The 16,405-nt window shown below is 43.7% G+C and overlaps 1 long non-coding RNA gene across 1 annotated transcript in view; it reads left to right on the top strand.

The window, feature by feature from the left end:
* LOC108519080 (uncharacterized) overlaps nt 1-16,405 on the top strand; it is a 54,772-nt gene that overhangs the window by 8,164 nt on the left and 30,203 nt on the right. The window contains exon 2 of the long non-coding RNA XR_001882512.1: nt 243-518. This is a non-coding gene — a long non-coding RNA (uncharacterized LOC108519080). The remainder of the gene's footprint in view (nt 1-242; nt 519-16,405) is intronic.

Raw genomic sequence — 16,405 nt, 5'->3', positions numbered from 1 at the left:
AACTACATGCTAGCATCATACATTTTTTTCTGTTTTTTTTTTTTTTTTTTTTTTTTTTTTTTTTTTTTTTTGCAATTCTAGACCCTTATGCCTGAGAGAGCAAATCCTCTAGCCCTTTGATCTTCACAATCCTTCAATTATCTTTCTGGTTTCCTTCTGTTGTCATTTAGGGTAAATGCATACAGTTGGTGTTTGTGTCCATCCATGAGAGGTAATCTCACTCTTCTTTTAATTATTTTTAGATCCCTTGGCTGAATGCCTTTTAGTCTGCATGCATGCATCTCATACCACACAGCCCAGATTTCTACAACTTCATCCAGGTGCAGTCTCCTCAGAACTACAAAGCAAGAAAAGATTACCTTTGGGCTCAGGAACTCACAGTCGTTCTCCCTCTCCCAGAAGGCACAATGACCAGGACGGTACCGAGCTTTGCAGCCATATTAAACTCACCTCCAGCTCAGCACATTCCGCTCAATCACTCAAAATCATCCTTTCCTGCTGGTAAATAACACTGAAACGTAAGTGCCAACTGTTAGTCTTTCTTATCTGGAGTCTTCTCCCCAAGTTTTTATTTTATGTGAAAGCATTGTGTTCTCAGTAGTTATTTTGGTCTCCACATTTTATAGCCAATCCCTTTGATTTAAAATATTACCGAAGGCTCTGCTCCATCCCTTTTCCTTCCTAAACTGCTCACCCTTAATCTGAATTTGAAGGAAACACAATATTTTCCAACACGATTTTTCTTCTCCTTCCTCCTCCTCCTCCTCCTCCGCCGCCTCTTCTTCCTCTTCTTCTTCTTCTTCTTCTTCTTCTTCTTCTTCTTCTTCTTCTTCTTCTTCTTCTTCTTCTTCTTCTTTCAGATGAGTCTCACTATGTTGCACAGGCTGGAGTGCAGAGGTGCAATCTCGGCTCACTGCAACCTTCGTCTCCCTGGTTCAAGCGATTCTCCTACCTCAGCCTCCCGAGTAGCCAGGACTACAGGAACGCACCACCACATCCAGCTAATTTTTGTATTTTCAGTAGAGATGGGGTTTGCCTGTGTTGGTCAGGCTGGTCTCGAACTCCTGACCTCAGGTGATCCATCCACCTCGGCCTCCCACGGTGCTGGGATTACATGAACAGAAAGAATGAGAAATGCATCTGAGCCTCACTCCACCAAAACAACACACTTTCCCACCTCTCACTGCACTCCAATGAATGTCTATGAGTTTTCAGACTCCCTGTCAATGGTCTTAGGTAAGACCAGTAGTATCTGCTTTTTAGAATTTATAAGATAAGGGCCATTCTGGGTGCAGTGGCTCATGCCTGCAATCTTAGCACTTCAGGAGGCCGAGATGGGCAGATCCCCTGAGGTCAGGGGTTTGAGACCAGCCCAACATGGCAAAACCTCTTCTCTACTAAAAATACAAAAATTAGCCAGGGAAGGTGGCACATGCCTGTAATCCCAGCTACTCAGGAGGCTAAGGCAGGAGAATCACTTGAACCTGGGAGGCGGAGGTTGCAGTGAGCCAAGATTGCACCACTGCACTCCAGCTTTGGTGAAACAGTCAGACTCTGTCTCAAAACAAAAGAAGAAAAGACCAGTGCCTTAAAATGAGCAGGAAATTTTCTGTCACATAGACTTGTATCCCTTTCCTCTTCTGCAGCTTATTGGGCTCACTCTTGCTCATTCGCTCATGGCTTAGCTTCTTCATTTGTCAAATGGATAGAAAATACTCTTTCAGTCCTTTGAGCAGGAAAAAGTGATAATGGCTCCAGAAGATTTCTGTCAATTCTGAAGCACTATATAAACAAATCAGACTGCCACCAGTAATCAAAAAAAGGAAGGTCTAATACCTGAGGCTTATAACTTGTATAATAAATTTCTAATTAATTTAAATTGTTCAACTAAAAAAGGAGAGGACATTTGGTTAAGAGAAGGTAACATTTCAAACACATTACGGTCAAGTTTAAGTGGTATTGTTTTTTTCATTTTGTTAATGGAAGAAACTCGAGCATTTTTCAAGAGTCAGTCATTGGGAACCAGCCCTTAATTGTAGAGTGTTATGGAAAGATCCATGGTGTCTAGGGTCTGTTGGGGAATTTGAGGAATTCTACAGCGAGAGCCTTGTGCTCCGAGAGTACACAGCCCAGCTGGGGCTATCACACTGCCATAAAACAGATAAAATCGGACTCAGAACGCAGCTGTATTAGTCCATTCTCACGCTGCTATAAGGACATACCTGAGACTGGGTGATTTATAAAGAAAAGACGTCTAATGGACTCACAGTTCTGCAGGGCTAGCGAAGCCTCAGGAAACTTACAATCATGGCAATAGGAGAAGCAAACACGTCCGTCTTCACATAGCAGCAGCAAGGAGAAGTATGAGTGAAGTTGGGGGAAAGCACCTTAAAAACCATCAGATCTTGTGAGAATCACTATCATGAGAACAGCATGGGAGTAACTGCCCCCATGATTCAATTACCTCCGACCAGGTCCCTCCCATGACACAATATGTGGGAGTTATGGGAACTATAGTTCAAGATGAGATTTGGGTCGGGACATAGCCAAACCATCAACAGCTATCAACAGCTTTGTTAGCATCCAGAGAAGGCTGAAAGAGGAAGAGAAAGATGTGGGACCAGCACAGGAGACTTCCTGGAGTGACTCTGGCCCCATCTGGGTGCACAGGGGTCACAGCAGTCAGAGAGCATAGCAGAGAGAAGGCACTCCTGCGTGAGACCTCCAGGTGAAACTGGGGTGGGAGTGGAAAGAGTATTTCTAAGAGATGAATAAACAGATTAACAAGGAATGGAATTTATTGGGCTTTGAAAGTCAAATGCCACAGCAGCTTGAATTTGGTCATTTGATCTGTAGGGAAAATGGGGAACGGGAGACATTGGAAGGTGGAAAGGCCTAAAAAGCTCACCTTGAAAATCCATCAAGACATTCTTTAAATTTAAATATAAAACTGTCACTATACCAATACTTACGGCCCCTTTTCCAAGAAAGCCCTCCCCGTGCCTCTTCCCTGCTAACTCCTGGCCATCTTTATGGCCTTAGCAAGGTGATGTTTTCTCCACCAGCCCCACCCCAACAGCTCTCCTTCTCACTCAGGTGGGTCACCCAGAGTGGTCCAAACTTCCCTCATCAAAGCAGCCTTTACACATCCTGTGGCTTACAATTTCTTACCTTGTGACCCTCCTCTTCTTTCCCTATTTAACATTATGAAAACTCTCATCAGTTTTGCATTCCATGAATCCTTACCTGCTCTGTGCACCTTGTCCCACAAGCCTCCCCTGATTGTAGACCCTCCACAGAGGTCTCAGATGACACCTTGTGAACCACCAGGCTGTGGAGAGACTCCTCTCTTCCCTCATCAATGTCTTTACCCAATGAGGTTAAGAAAGCCAGGGCAGGCTGAACTAGGAATTCCCTTGGTTCTAACACAAAATATGGTCACTTTAAATGACCTAATTGTCCTGTCTAAACACCTCTCTCCTGGGATAATCAAAAATGCTCTTTTAGTCTGGCTCACAATTCCTAGCCTCCAGGCCCCCAGGGTTCCAGTGGGCGGGTGGTGGGAGTCCATTAGTCTTCACCTTCTGCCCTTTCTGGTCTCAGCTGAGCTCTTATCACCTGTACCTGGGCCTCCTGGTCTCAAGAGGTCCATGACTGCCTCTCCGTAAGCTCCAGCAAAAGATGGTGAGGTTCAGGCAATTGCCTTTCTTATTCTAATGAGCCTTGCTTCTAACAGAATGTGAGACGGGTTAGTGTGAGTACTCCAGAAGGAAAGAAATAAAAGGAGAAAAAATAATAAATTAATGTAATAGAGTGGGCAGAAAAAATTGCTTAGATATGAGATATTCTTGATTTAACTACATGACTTTCACATGTGATACGGTCTATCACACCTCGAACCTCCTTATCTGTAGAACGGAGATACTAGTTCACACTCTGCTGTGAGGTTGGAATTTGTATGTGATGTACCTGGCATAGTGCCTCAGATACATGCCCTAAAATTGGTATTTAGTCCAATGGTGGTTGTCATTATACCAAAGAGTACCAATGACTTTAAAAGCTGAGCTTTCTAGCCTTATCAGGACCCACATCTAGAGAGGGTAGAATTGTATTTTCCACACCTATTAGAAGTGGAGTCCTCCAATGTTTACCTCCTGGGCATTTTATAGAATTGAATGGTTTGAGGGGGCACTGAGACCCCCCTCTTCAGGTTACTCATACACTGTGTTGCAAATAAAGAAATCCATCTAAAAAAGGATAGGCAAGCTTGCTTACAATGGCCACACTTAGAAAAGATTAAGCCACTTCCCTGGATAATAAAGGAGCAACAGGAGAAGTGAACATATTCATGGTAGATTCTCATCCTAAGAGAGTAGCACTAAACCCTCTCCCTCCTGTTGCCAGTGCCTCTTCAATTTAAAGAATGAACTGCACCTCATAAGAATTGAATTTGCTTATTGATTAATCCATATATACGCAGCACTTGATACTATAAGCCATCACGCTGGAATATAATGTGCTCCAAACTACAGGTGTCCAGTCATTTGAAGTATAAAAATTAGGTAATTATAGCCAGAAGTATTCATTAAATTTTGAAAGTAGATAAATAAAACGGAACATTGATAACTAGTCGTTAAACTTCTAGAAATGAAATGTGAAAAGAGAAAAAACAAACCAAAACAAAATCCTTCCTATTATCTTCCTCACAAATCCCTTTTTTTCCTTATGAATCAGATACAGCATCTCCAGGGAATAGTTATTGCTTCCCTCTATGCATGAAGCAGAGCAGGTTGTGGGGGAGGCCGTGTCCACCTGGGAATGGGGGAGGTCCCTGAAGCAGAAGGTGGCTCCATCACCTGCAATTCCCGTCAGAAACCTACCTCAAAGGCTATAGATCAGACATTGTTTATGGGAGAGGGAGAAGGGCAGGGCTGGGGGGAGCCCACAGTGTGTGATTCTCAAAATGTTGAAAAGGCCAGAGCACAAATACATCTCCACAATTACACTTTGACTTTCTATAAGTTCTGTTTGGAGTCTGAGGAAGTCAGAGAGAGAGGGTGGGTGCTGAGCCTATGCTCACAAATTCTTCAGTGAAATGGGAAAAGACAGGTTAATGGTTAGTTGTCTCTGTGTGGGTGGGTGCGGGTGGAAGGGCAGAGCTGGGAGATGGTAGAATTTCAACATCAGTTGAAAAAAACAGGCCACGCAGCCTCCCCCCAGACCAGCTGATTTTCCCCCAGTGAATTCACCAGGGAAAGGGGATTTGGAGACAAGATCTCATTACTAATTTTGTTAAAAACCCACCTGCGAACACAGTGAAATGAATAGTCCCTGGGATTTGGGGGTTTTGGCTGTGTGCTCAGGTGTAGACAGACCTTAACCTCATCAACTTCTTGACTTCGGGGCTCTTGATAAAATATGAGGTGTTCTTCCATAAAAAGGGAATATGGATGCAGCTAGAAGCCCAGCCCTGAGCTTGTGGATGGTCACCCCAGGCCAGCTCACAGTACCGATATGAATCACGTGTAAGCAAATGATGATGAATGATAAACACGACTTGTATCCGGAGGCAAACAACCTCAGGAGGTTATTTTCACTACCTTGGCCATATTTATATGTGGGGTCATGCATCTGTTAGGACTTTCTGTCCCCGACATTTATTATCTCATGTTATATCTGAACATTTCACAGGTTTCTGGCTGCAGGGGAGGCTAAACAAGAGACTTAATCATGTCATCAAGGACCTGGTTCTTCTAAGACTGTTCTTTCTGTATCCCTTGGTGTTGGCCCTGTCTTCAGTCTCCACGCTATGCCTTCCTCAAAATCCCCAGCTCTACTTGCAGTGCAGCGAAATGATTGCCATGGCTCTGTTCCTCACATCTTCCCATCACTCCATCCATAGACAAAGAGGGTCTACTTTTGTGGCTCTGTCTGGTGGCCAGTCTCTAAGGTGATGTCCAGTGATCCCTACTTCTTGGTATTTGCACTCTTGTGTAATATCTTCCTCTTGAGTGTGGGACACATTTGGTGGCTTAATGATTGAGATGTCAGGTCCCAGATTAGGTGACAGTAGATGGTGACATGTTTTGTTCTTCTATCCCTTCTCTGGCTGAGTGAGCCAGCTGCTCTGTGGAGGCCTTGGGTGACCAGAAACTGAGGACAGTCTCTACCCAATAACAAGCAAGGAACTGAGACCCTCAGACTAATAGCCCAGGAAGAACCAAGCCCTCTAGCTGCCCCATGAGTGGGCCTGGAAGCCGACCCTTTCCTGGTCAAGCCTTGGGATGGCTGCAGGTTTAGCTGATACCTTGATGGTAGCCTGGGGGTAACCTGGCTGCAGATGTTCCAGCTAAGCAACCTGGAATTGCTGACCCACAAAACCTGGGGGATAAAACATGTTTGTTGTTTTAAAACAAAAAGTCTCTGGGGTTTGTTACACAGCAAGATATAGTAAACACACTATAGACTAAGAAAGGTGTTTCTTTTTCCAAGTTCCAAGGAACTCATCCTTGATTCTCCTTGGCTCTGAATGTACGTCTGTAAACCAAGGGTTTCATTCAAAGATAATGACCTTGATACCTAGAGAAAGGAGGGGCCTGGATTTGTGGTAGAAGGAGCTGGTCTTCTGTCTTAATGTTCCCTTACTTCCTAGCTGTGTGCTGGGACGAGTCACTGAACCTCGTGAAAACTCCTCTTGCTCGTCTATGCAGTAGCAGGTTAAATTATGTCCCCCGAAGAGATATGGTCAAGTCCTGATCTCCACGCCTGTTAATGTGACTTTATTTGGAAATAGGGTCTTTGCAGAAGTAATTTTGGTCATCTGGATGTAGAATGGGACCCTAAGACCAACAACTGGTGTCCTTGTACGAGAAAAGAAAGGAAGATTGCACGTACGCATAGAAGAGACCCCAAAGAAGAAGGCCATGTGAGGATGGAGGCAGAACCGGGAGTGCGGCAGCTGCAAGCCAAGGATACCAAGGATTGCTGGCAGACAACCAAAGCCAGGAGAGAGGCATGGCTGGGATTCTCCCTCACAGTCCCCAAAGGAAGTAACCCTGCTGACACCTTGATTTCAGAGTTCTGCCTTCATACTATAAGAGAGCAGGTTTCTATTTTGCTAAACCACCCTGCTTTGGTACTTTGTTATATCAGCCTTAGGAAGCTATTAATAACACATATGGGTAACAATAATTGATGCTGCTGTGAGATCATGGATGCAGAAGTCAGAAGTCTATGTATAATAATTGTAGTGACCTGATGGCCAGGGCACACCTGTTCTAGCCCTCTCCACAGTGGGATTCAGTGTGCCAATAAATGACCTTTTTGGCAGAAGCTGAAAGAGTTCAGATTTGATGAATAGAGGTGATTAGCAAGTTTGAAAGCAGTTCAAATAGAAAGCATTGGATTTGGGGCCCAATGACCTGGGCTCACTTTCTTCTGATATTAGGCAAAAGTGCTTCATGGCAATCAGCCTCAGTTTTGTCAATGCATGGGAATAATAAACCAAACCTAAAACATTGTTATGGGGGGGCAGGAAGAAGAGTGAGAGGGTAGGAGAGAGAAAGAAGGTGGCGGGGAAGGGGAGAGAGAGAGAGAATGAGAGAATGTGCAGTTTTCTACACGTTGTCCAGTAAATGCTTCTGTTTTCACTGAGCTATACTTTTGGTCTTTCTTTATTGACTGTCACACGGTCTGGCTCCAGGCTGCCCCATTATTCCTGGGCACCATTGATGAACTATATTCACAGACTAGACATTAAAAAGTGTACTTGATCGTGTTAATCTCCACTGACTGGGCTTGGAAGAGGAGTAGGGGAAGTAAGCAAAGCTGCAGGTTTAAGTCCACAGCTTCTTGGTGGCAGTGACCAATAAATGTGGCCATTGCATGCTTGTGCTTAAGTTATTTTAAACATTCCCCATTGTCACAAGGACAAAATTCAGGTTTCTGTGCTCTGGTCCACTTGCTACAGGCCTCATCCCCCTTATTCCTCTCTTGTATTTTAGTTTCTGCAACACAGCCTGACCTGTCCTGATTGAATCAGGTTCTGCATTTTCACAGTATTATGCCTTGGCTTCTATTATTGCCACCAACTAGAATGTCCTTTCTTACTGACCACCTTTGTACTCTGCACACCTGTCTTCCCTCTCTCTTTCACTCTCTCTCTCTTTTTCTATCCCTTCCTCCTTGCCAACAAACCCCTAAGAACCACTATGTTTTTTTTTTTAATTTCTCGATATTTTAGCCTTTTCCAGAATATCTTATGATTAGAATCAGAACGCATATAGATTTTTAACCTCCTTTTACTTAATAATATGCATGTAAGTTTCCTCCATATCAATATTATTGCTGAATAATATTCCTTGGTACAGATGTACCACAGTTTGTTCATTCCTTTACCTATTGAAGAACATCTTGATTGCCTCTAAGTTTTAGCAATTATCAATAAAATCTTCTATGAATGTTTGTGTGCAGTTTTCTATGTGGACATGAGTTTTCAACTGCCTGCCTTTTACAATTAAGCTCAAATGCCACTTCCTCCAGGAAGTATTGCCTGATTCACTGGGATCTGCAACATTGATCTCCCTCCTGTTTCCAGTGCTCCATTACACCTGTTCTGCCACAGCACTTAGGGGACTGTGCTACACTAACTGTTCCCTGCGTGTCACCCCGGTGAGACTGTGGGCTCCAGAATGACAGTCTATGCATCTTGATTTTCACAATACCTAGATTAAGTGATCAAAACATATTTGTTTACCTGAACTTTGACTGGGTTTTCTTTCCTTGAGCCTGGTCCATCATTTCTCACCCAGTGCCTTTAAAGAGGCAATTCCTGGAGTTAGGTATCAAATAAGAAGCAAGGTCCAAGTGGTCCCTTGTGGGTCATGACTTCTGGATCACAATGTAAGTGTGATATTAATGTTTGGTGAAAAAAGGCGGGACTATGAATCTTTAGTGGGTTCAGAACTGGGGGAAGCGGGGAGAATAGCAATAGACATCTTCTGGGAATACTCACTGGTGTTAGTTACCCAGAGAGCACATCAGCCCACTAGGGTTCTGGAAATGAACCAGGAACAACTGAAAAGATAAAGTTACAAAGAACAAATCAAACATAAAAACATAAAAAATATCAGAAAGGTTTTGTACAGATGTTAGGAATATAACACAAATTTGGCTCTGAGTTTCCTGGCAGCCCAAGCGCAGAAGGAAACATGATGAATTCCAGTGCATGATGCTTGCCAGATTAAAAGGGGAAAATGTCCTTAAGAAGCCTTTCTGTCCCCTCTATTGAGCCTGGAGATTTATTTTTCCTCCCCGTGGGTGTTCATTAAAAGAACACTACAGCATGACATGGAATCCTTATCCTAACAGCAACAGGCCGTAGAACACTATTCTTTTCTTCTCTTACTCCATAGTGTGGGAAGATGGGATGGTAAGCACAAAGTCTGTCTCTGGAAGCACCAGCGCTGTCTCTGAAGACAAATTGGTCGTGACACAAGCCGACCCGGTGGAACGACCTCCATGCTAAACCTTCAGCTTTCCCTGCATTTGGACTGTGGCCTTATGGAAGGTGTGAGAAACCCTGTGACCACGTTGCAGCACAGAGGCAGCTTGGCCAGCCCACCCCTTGGGCCTAATTTTTCTCCCTGGCCAAAGGGGTCAAACTATTCCAGTGCTGTGTGCTCCCTGGGCTCCAGAGTAATCAAACACACATGTTTGGCGCTCCACTAATCAGGGAATGAAATAAAGCTAGATGTTTCCATATGTTGATTCAATTTACAAGCAAAAGTATGTGTCAGGTAGGGGGCACAACAGTAAGGGGTGGGCAGTGAAGAAATGATTCCACAATGACATTTTGTAAGGAGCAAAAAGATGAGGAAGAAAAGGGGAGACACATCATTGAAGGCCAAGCCCTGTGCCAATTTGTATTTGCCTGTATATCTGTATCTCTCTCTGACTTATCTAATGAAATACCAACAACAGCCTAAGGAGAGTTCTATCTTCTGTTATAGATAAAGAGACTGATCTCAGAGTGGCACAGATCTACAACCATGTGAAGAATTGGATTTATATTCATCTAACTCCAGAAAGTTCCTGAGATTCCTCTGCTTCATCATCTTTCCCATGCCCTTGAACACACGTTATCAAATAGCAACAGGTAGTGCAATCACTAGACAAATGATTCTCAGCCTTTTTCTTTGCCATTAGCACACCCGAAAGGAGACGTGTTGGACACATTTTCCTAGTCACCACCCCATGAACCTTCCATACCACGGGTATACTGTGTATTGAGTTATGTATCATCTGTACACCAGTTTCTAAAACATAGAAACAGTAGGAGCCCCTCCTCCAAGAATCCATTTTAATTCTCTTGAGTGTGATGTCACCCCCCAAAAAATGCATATGCTCTGGACTCAGTCACAAACACATTATGAATGCATGATCACTTAAGAATGTTACCAAAGTTCATACATTTGAGATGATAATTCTGTATTATTTAGTTCATTTTAGAGATAAGTAAGAACCGGAGATTTCAGGGAGGTAGACCAAGCTGACAGAGCAAGGAAAGGCAGAGCCAGACATGCAGCTGAAGCATCTGGATTCCCACTCTAATGCTCCAGCTTAAGCAGGATGATAAGTAAATGGTTGTGTTTCAATGTGCTCTCAATACTTCCCATACTGCCTCCTTCATTAATACAGGAATGGTATTTTGGGAGAAAACCAAAATCTGCCCTGGGGCAATGGAAAGGCAACAAGGCAACCTGCATCCAAGTCTTTGGGGGATTTTTTGGAAAGCAGAGTGTATTAGTCTGCTATTGCTGCTGTAACAAGTTACCATAAACTTAGTGGCCTAAAACAACACACATTTGTTGTCTTAAAGTTCTGGAGGTCAGAGCCCAAAATGGGTCTCATGGATCTAAAATCAAGACGTCAGAAGGGCTGTGTTCCTTTGGGAGGCCCTGGGGGAGAATCTGTTCCATGCCTTCTCCAGCTCCTGGAGGTCTCCTGCTTACTTTGGCTGTGGGGCACTTCTAGCAACTGCATCACTCTAACCTGTGCTACCATAGCACGTCTCCTTTTCTGACTCACACCCCCTTCTTTCATTCACTTATAAGGACACTTGTAGTCCAGAATAATCTTCCCATTTCGAAATCCTTTTCTTAATCACATCTGCAAAGTCCCTCTTGGCCTATAAGGTGACATACTTGAGAATTCCAGAAACTAGAATTTGGACATCTTTGGGTGGCTGTTATTACGCCTGCCCCACAGACCAATGCATACACAATGTGACCAATCCATCTTGGTTTGTCTGAGACTGTACTGGCTTTAAAACTGAAAGTTCTGCATCCCAGGAATCCCCTCAGTTCCAGGCAATTCAGGACAATTCGTCATCACCCTATGTGCACCTCCTATGTGCTCCTTCAACTTAGAGAGTTGGTGTTTTCTCTCCCCTTCAGAGGACTAACTCCTATTCACCTAAAGAGTACACAGAGGCTGGGTGTAGTGGCTTAGGCCTGTAATCTCAGTGCATTTGGGATATTAAGGCAGGAGGTTCACTTGAGCCCAGGAGTTTGAGACCATTCAGGGCAACATAGTGAGACCCTTCTCTACAAAAGTTTTTTAAAAATTAGTTGGGCATGGTGGCACATGCCTGCAGTCACAGCTGCTTGGGAGGCTAAGGAGGAAGGATCCCCTGAGCCCAGATTCAAGGCTGCAGTGAGCTATGATAGTGCCACTACACTGCAGCTGAGGCAGCAAAACGAGGCCCTATCTCTAAAAATACAAAAAAAAAAAAAAAAAAAAAAAGACCGCACAGAATAGACCGATGGACTGAAGGCTGTGCCCTTATCAAACATTTACAGAATAATAATTATAAGTTTGCCTCCTAGACTGGGTGACTTCTCAAATTCCAGGTCGAAGTCATATTTATTTCTGTTGCCATAGGGTATTGTTGAGTCCCTGGTGCTTATAGGTGATTCAGGAAACGCCTGTTGATGATGTGAATTGAAGAGAAGGATAGATAAATGCTTGGTTGGGAGGATGGCAGGAGATGGTGATGGGTAGGACGGGTGGATGGATGAAAATATGAATGGATGGCTAAGAACGATCAGTAAGCTGGGAGAGCGTCTCAGATTCCAACACCATCTGGGCACAAAGCAATTTATATTTAATTTGCATCATTATATGTTATCCCAGATGGGGAGAAATACAAGGAAAAGAAAAGAGAGAAGAGAAGGCAGGAAGGAAAAGAGAAGGGATGGGAAGAAATGGAAGAGAAGAGAAAAGAAGACAAAAGAGAAGAAAGACAAAAGACAACAAACGAGATGAGTAGAGAAAAATAAAGACTAGAAAAGGAAGAGAAAGGAGAGGAGAGGAAAGGAAGGAAAACACATGAGTGATCCCCAGCTTGGACCACATACCCACAACCAGCTCTGGATCCCAGAGGTGGGACTATGCCGGAATTCCAGAGGAAGAGGCATGCATACCAAGCACAGGTCATTCCATCAGTTCTTCTAAATTATTCCTCTAGTCCAGACCCGCATCAGGAAGAGAATGCCTGTCATGCATTTTAATCTCAGAGTTCTGGGCTGGTTTTTGTCAGCCCCAGAGGAAAAACCACTTCTCTTTTTTTGCCCTTCTCACATGCTGGGCAGGCGTGTTACATTTTTTTTGGCTGTGAAGGCACCAAGTGTTTCTTGGCAGCATGTACGTCTGGAGCTCAGCCTCTTCCCAAGTCAGAACGACCAGAGATTCAAGATCAATGGGTGTAGCTGTCAGGTGGGTTCCCTCTCCAGTGCCATCTTGGGGAAAGGCAGGAGGACTTTTGATCTTCCGCTTGTCCGGCTGGGACTCGGCTCTCTCTCCTGAATGCGCATACGTGAATACCTCACTCTATTTCTATGAGCTTTCTCTTTTCATTATAGCTTCACCACCAATGGAGAAAGATCAGTAGAATATAATGTTGAAGACTCAGAGTCCTTGGAACTCTTTGGCATTGACAAATCGTGTTATAACAACCTCCTTTGCGTCTTAAACAGCCTGGCATTCTCACATTCAGCTTGGCAGCTTCATCAATATTCTGGAGAGATCTGAGCTCAAGGCCATCAAATATGACACTTTGGTTCAGTCAGGAGTGAATCTGCTGACTGTGGCCTTAGTGACACCAAGGCTGGCATATTGAGTTTTCTCTCAATTCATGGGCTTTTCTGATGTGTCCCTCAAATCCAGCCCTGGTGAAGGGAAGGAAAAGCACCCAGACCCAGCTCTGTTCTGCATGGTTTTGAGGGTGTCACTTCCCCTTTCTGAGCCTCAGTTTCTCCACTGGCGTGGTAAGGTGCAGTTTGGACCAGGTAGTTTCTAAAGTCTGCTACATTCCAGCATGCCCAACTTTGTTTAGGATTGCTCTGAATGAATAAGTGTCCAGTCATGGCCAGACCAATAGATAGGGTCAGAAAATATAGTTTGCCACATATGGAGTCAAGCATTGACATAAATTGTCTGCCTGAATTCTGGCTTTGGTTGTTTGTGGATCAAACCATGCCTCCTGTGTGCACAGTAATGATTGGTTATGGCGGCCATATGTCCTGAGTTTCCTCGGACCGCCTTGATTTCAAAAATTCTGTCCCATCGTCAAACCTTGTGTCAGATCATGCATCTCGATTTTTGATTCAGAAAATATGGTCACCATATGGCAAATGCATCTCCACCACTGTGACATAGACGGCTTGTCTTCATCCTCCTGCAAAGCTCTGTTTTATTCTCCCAGGCAGACAAGGATGCATCTCCTCTCTGTGCCCACTCCTGTCACCACAAAACCTTCAATCTATCACTTCCATGTCTGTGTCCTGTGCTGGACACCAGGCTCCCTAAGGGCAGGAACAACATTTGGTTCATCTTCATATTCTTAGCACCAGCTCTGAATAAACTAAAAGCAATGTTTCAGGAGTCTGTCACATTATACAGTAGAAATCTTCCTGAAAAGATGGGGGCGTACATTTTTAAATTATAATCTCTTTTAAATAGAACCAGGAAACTTAGTACTCAAGGAAGAAATCATACATTTTTTTTCCTTTCCTTTCCTTTCCTTTCCTTTCCTTTCCTTTCCTTTCCTTTCCTTTCCTTTCTCCAAATAATTATTTCAGATCTTCTAAGAGATCTGGACTTGCATATGTCATTTGCTAGGGGCAAGTAAATCTTGGAAGCAGATTCTCCTGGCTGTATGGGATTCAGTCCACTCATGGCCAACAAACTGAGACATCAGAAAAGAGAATTTGCCATTTTAAATCTGCAGTCAGCTGAGACTCAGTCCTGCAGTTATATAATTTCTTGCAAATTTGTTTCATGAACTAAAGAAGGCAAAGGCTTTTTCAGGTGTACGAGGGGGATAAAGTCCATCTTATGGCCCTTGGAGGAAAACCTTAGTCAACTTTCTTATATTTCCTTTTATTGGCTGCCTTTAGTGCTAGCCCGCTTCGTTGAGTACCTTACCCTTCCTGAACTCTCTAGACATACGTGTCTCCAAGCTCCCCTCTAACCCAGATTTCATTCTGGCAGCCATGCTAAACTTTGATCAAATGTTGTCCATAACTTCTACTTATTTCCAGAGTAATAATAATACTTCATAGCATACCATTCAAGACCTCTTATGGTTTGACCACCGTCTATTATTTTATGCCTTAGGTTCTCAAAAGACCCGTACACCAACACCTTTTACCCAGAAAAAAATCAAGAAATCCAGTCATTTTTACTATTGCTAATCCCAGAAAATAGCCCAGCTCACGCTCAAAGTTCTGAGTCTTTGCACAAACTCTTTCTTTTCTCTGGGAGGAGTTCCTGGCTTCAGGTACCTTGGCAAACCCTGGCAGTCTTTCCAAATCTTTTTTGATCATCTCTTTTATTGTGAAGGCTTCTCTCATTCAGTAAATACAGATGATGATGAGGATGATGATGATAGTAATAACAACAATAATAGTGATGATAATGACAAAGCTCACATGTGTTCAGCAGGAATTATGTGCTGGGCTGGGAGCTAAGTGCTTTTCAGACTTTACCTGATCTTACATTTTATAGCAGAAAAGAAAATTCAAACCCAGAAATATTTGCATAGCAAAACTAAGTCCAAGGACACCTAGTTAAAATAGGGCAGAGCTGAGGTTGGGACCTATTTTCTGTCTGACCTCAAAGTCAGAGTTCATAACTACTACATCCCACTTAGGCTCAGTCAGGTTCTAGTTTGGACCACTTCACACCCACAGAAGGTGCCTCTTGCATGGTCATCCTCATGTTGACCAGCCAGCCTCAAGGATCTCGAGGACAGAGGCTCTTCCCTATAAATCTATTCTTCATTAGTCCTTCCTATGGTCCCTGACACACGATAAACATGTAAGTAGAGTTGGCTGAAGAAATGGGCACAAAACCATTCCTTCATCTTGTTTTATTTTTGCCAAGAGGATCATCTTAAGGGGAACATATAGACACCTTCCACCAGATCTGGGCATATATTCAAGCTCACACTTCAAAAGGGCCACCATAGTCAGCAAGCAGCAAAAATAACCTAGGCTTTTTCTAGCTGGAGCCTAAGCAGAACCCACCGAGGCTCTTCACTGGCACAGCAACTCTGTGCTCCCCAGAGCCTAAAGCTGATGAAGAAGTCTGCAAATCTTACCTTTCAAAAGAGCCGATGCCGAGAGGATGACAATATTAAGTCTGAATTCAACAAAAACAAACAAAGAAACAAACAACCCCAAAAGTAAACACAAAAGAAATAAAAACACCTTGGGAGGCTGAGGCAGGCAAATTGCCTGAGCTCAGGAGTTCGCAACCAGCCTGGACAACATAGTGGAACCTCGTCTCTACTAAAATACAAAAAATTAGCTGGGCATGGCAGCACATGCCTGTAGTCCCAGCTACTTGGGAGATTGAGGCAAGAGAATTGCTTGAACCCTAGAGGCAGAGGTTGCAGTGAGCTGAGATTGAGCCATTGCACTCCAGCCTAGGCAACAGAGCGAGACTCCATCTCAAAAAAAAAAAAAAAAAAAAAAAGAAAGAAGAAGGAAAGCAAGAAAGTCAGAAAGCAAGAAAGATGGAAGGAAGGAGGGAAGGAGGGAAGGAGGGAAGGAGGGAAGGAGGGAAGGAAGGAAGGAAGGAAGGAAGGAAGGGAGGAAGAAAGAAAGAAAGAAAGAAGGAAGGAAGGAAGGAAGGAAGGAAGGAAGGAAGGAAGGAAGGAAGGAAGGAAGGAAAGGAAGGAAGGAAGGAAGGAGGGAAGGAGGGAAGGGGGGAAGGGAGGAAGGAAGGAAGGGAGGGAGGGAAGGAAGGAAGGAAGGAAGGAAGGAAGGAAGGAAGGAAAGCAAGAAAAGAAAAGAAAAGAAAAGAAAAGAAAAGAAAAGAAAAGAAAAAAAAGGAAAGG

The sequence above is a fragment of the Rhinopithecus bieti genome, unplaced genomic scaffold (assembly GCF_001698545.2).
Source record: "Rhinopithecus bieti isolate Rb0 unplaced genomic scaffold, ASM169854v2 scaffold_41913, whole genome shotgun sequence".
Lineage (NCBI taxonomy): Eukaryota > Metazoa > Chordata > Mammalia > Primates > Cercopithecidae > Rhinopithecus > Rhinopithecus bieti.
This window is presented reverse-complemented; position numbering and strand designations above follow the sequence as displayed.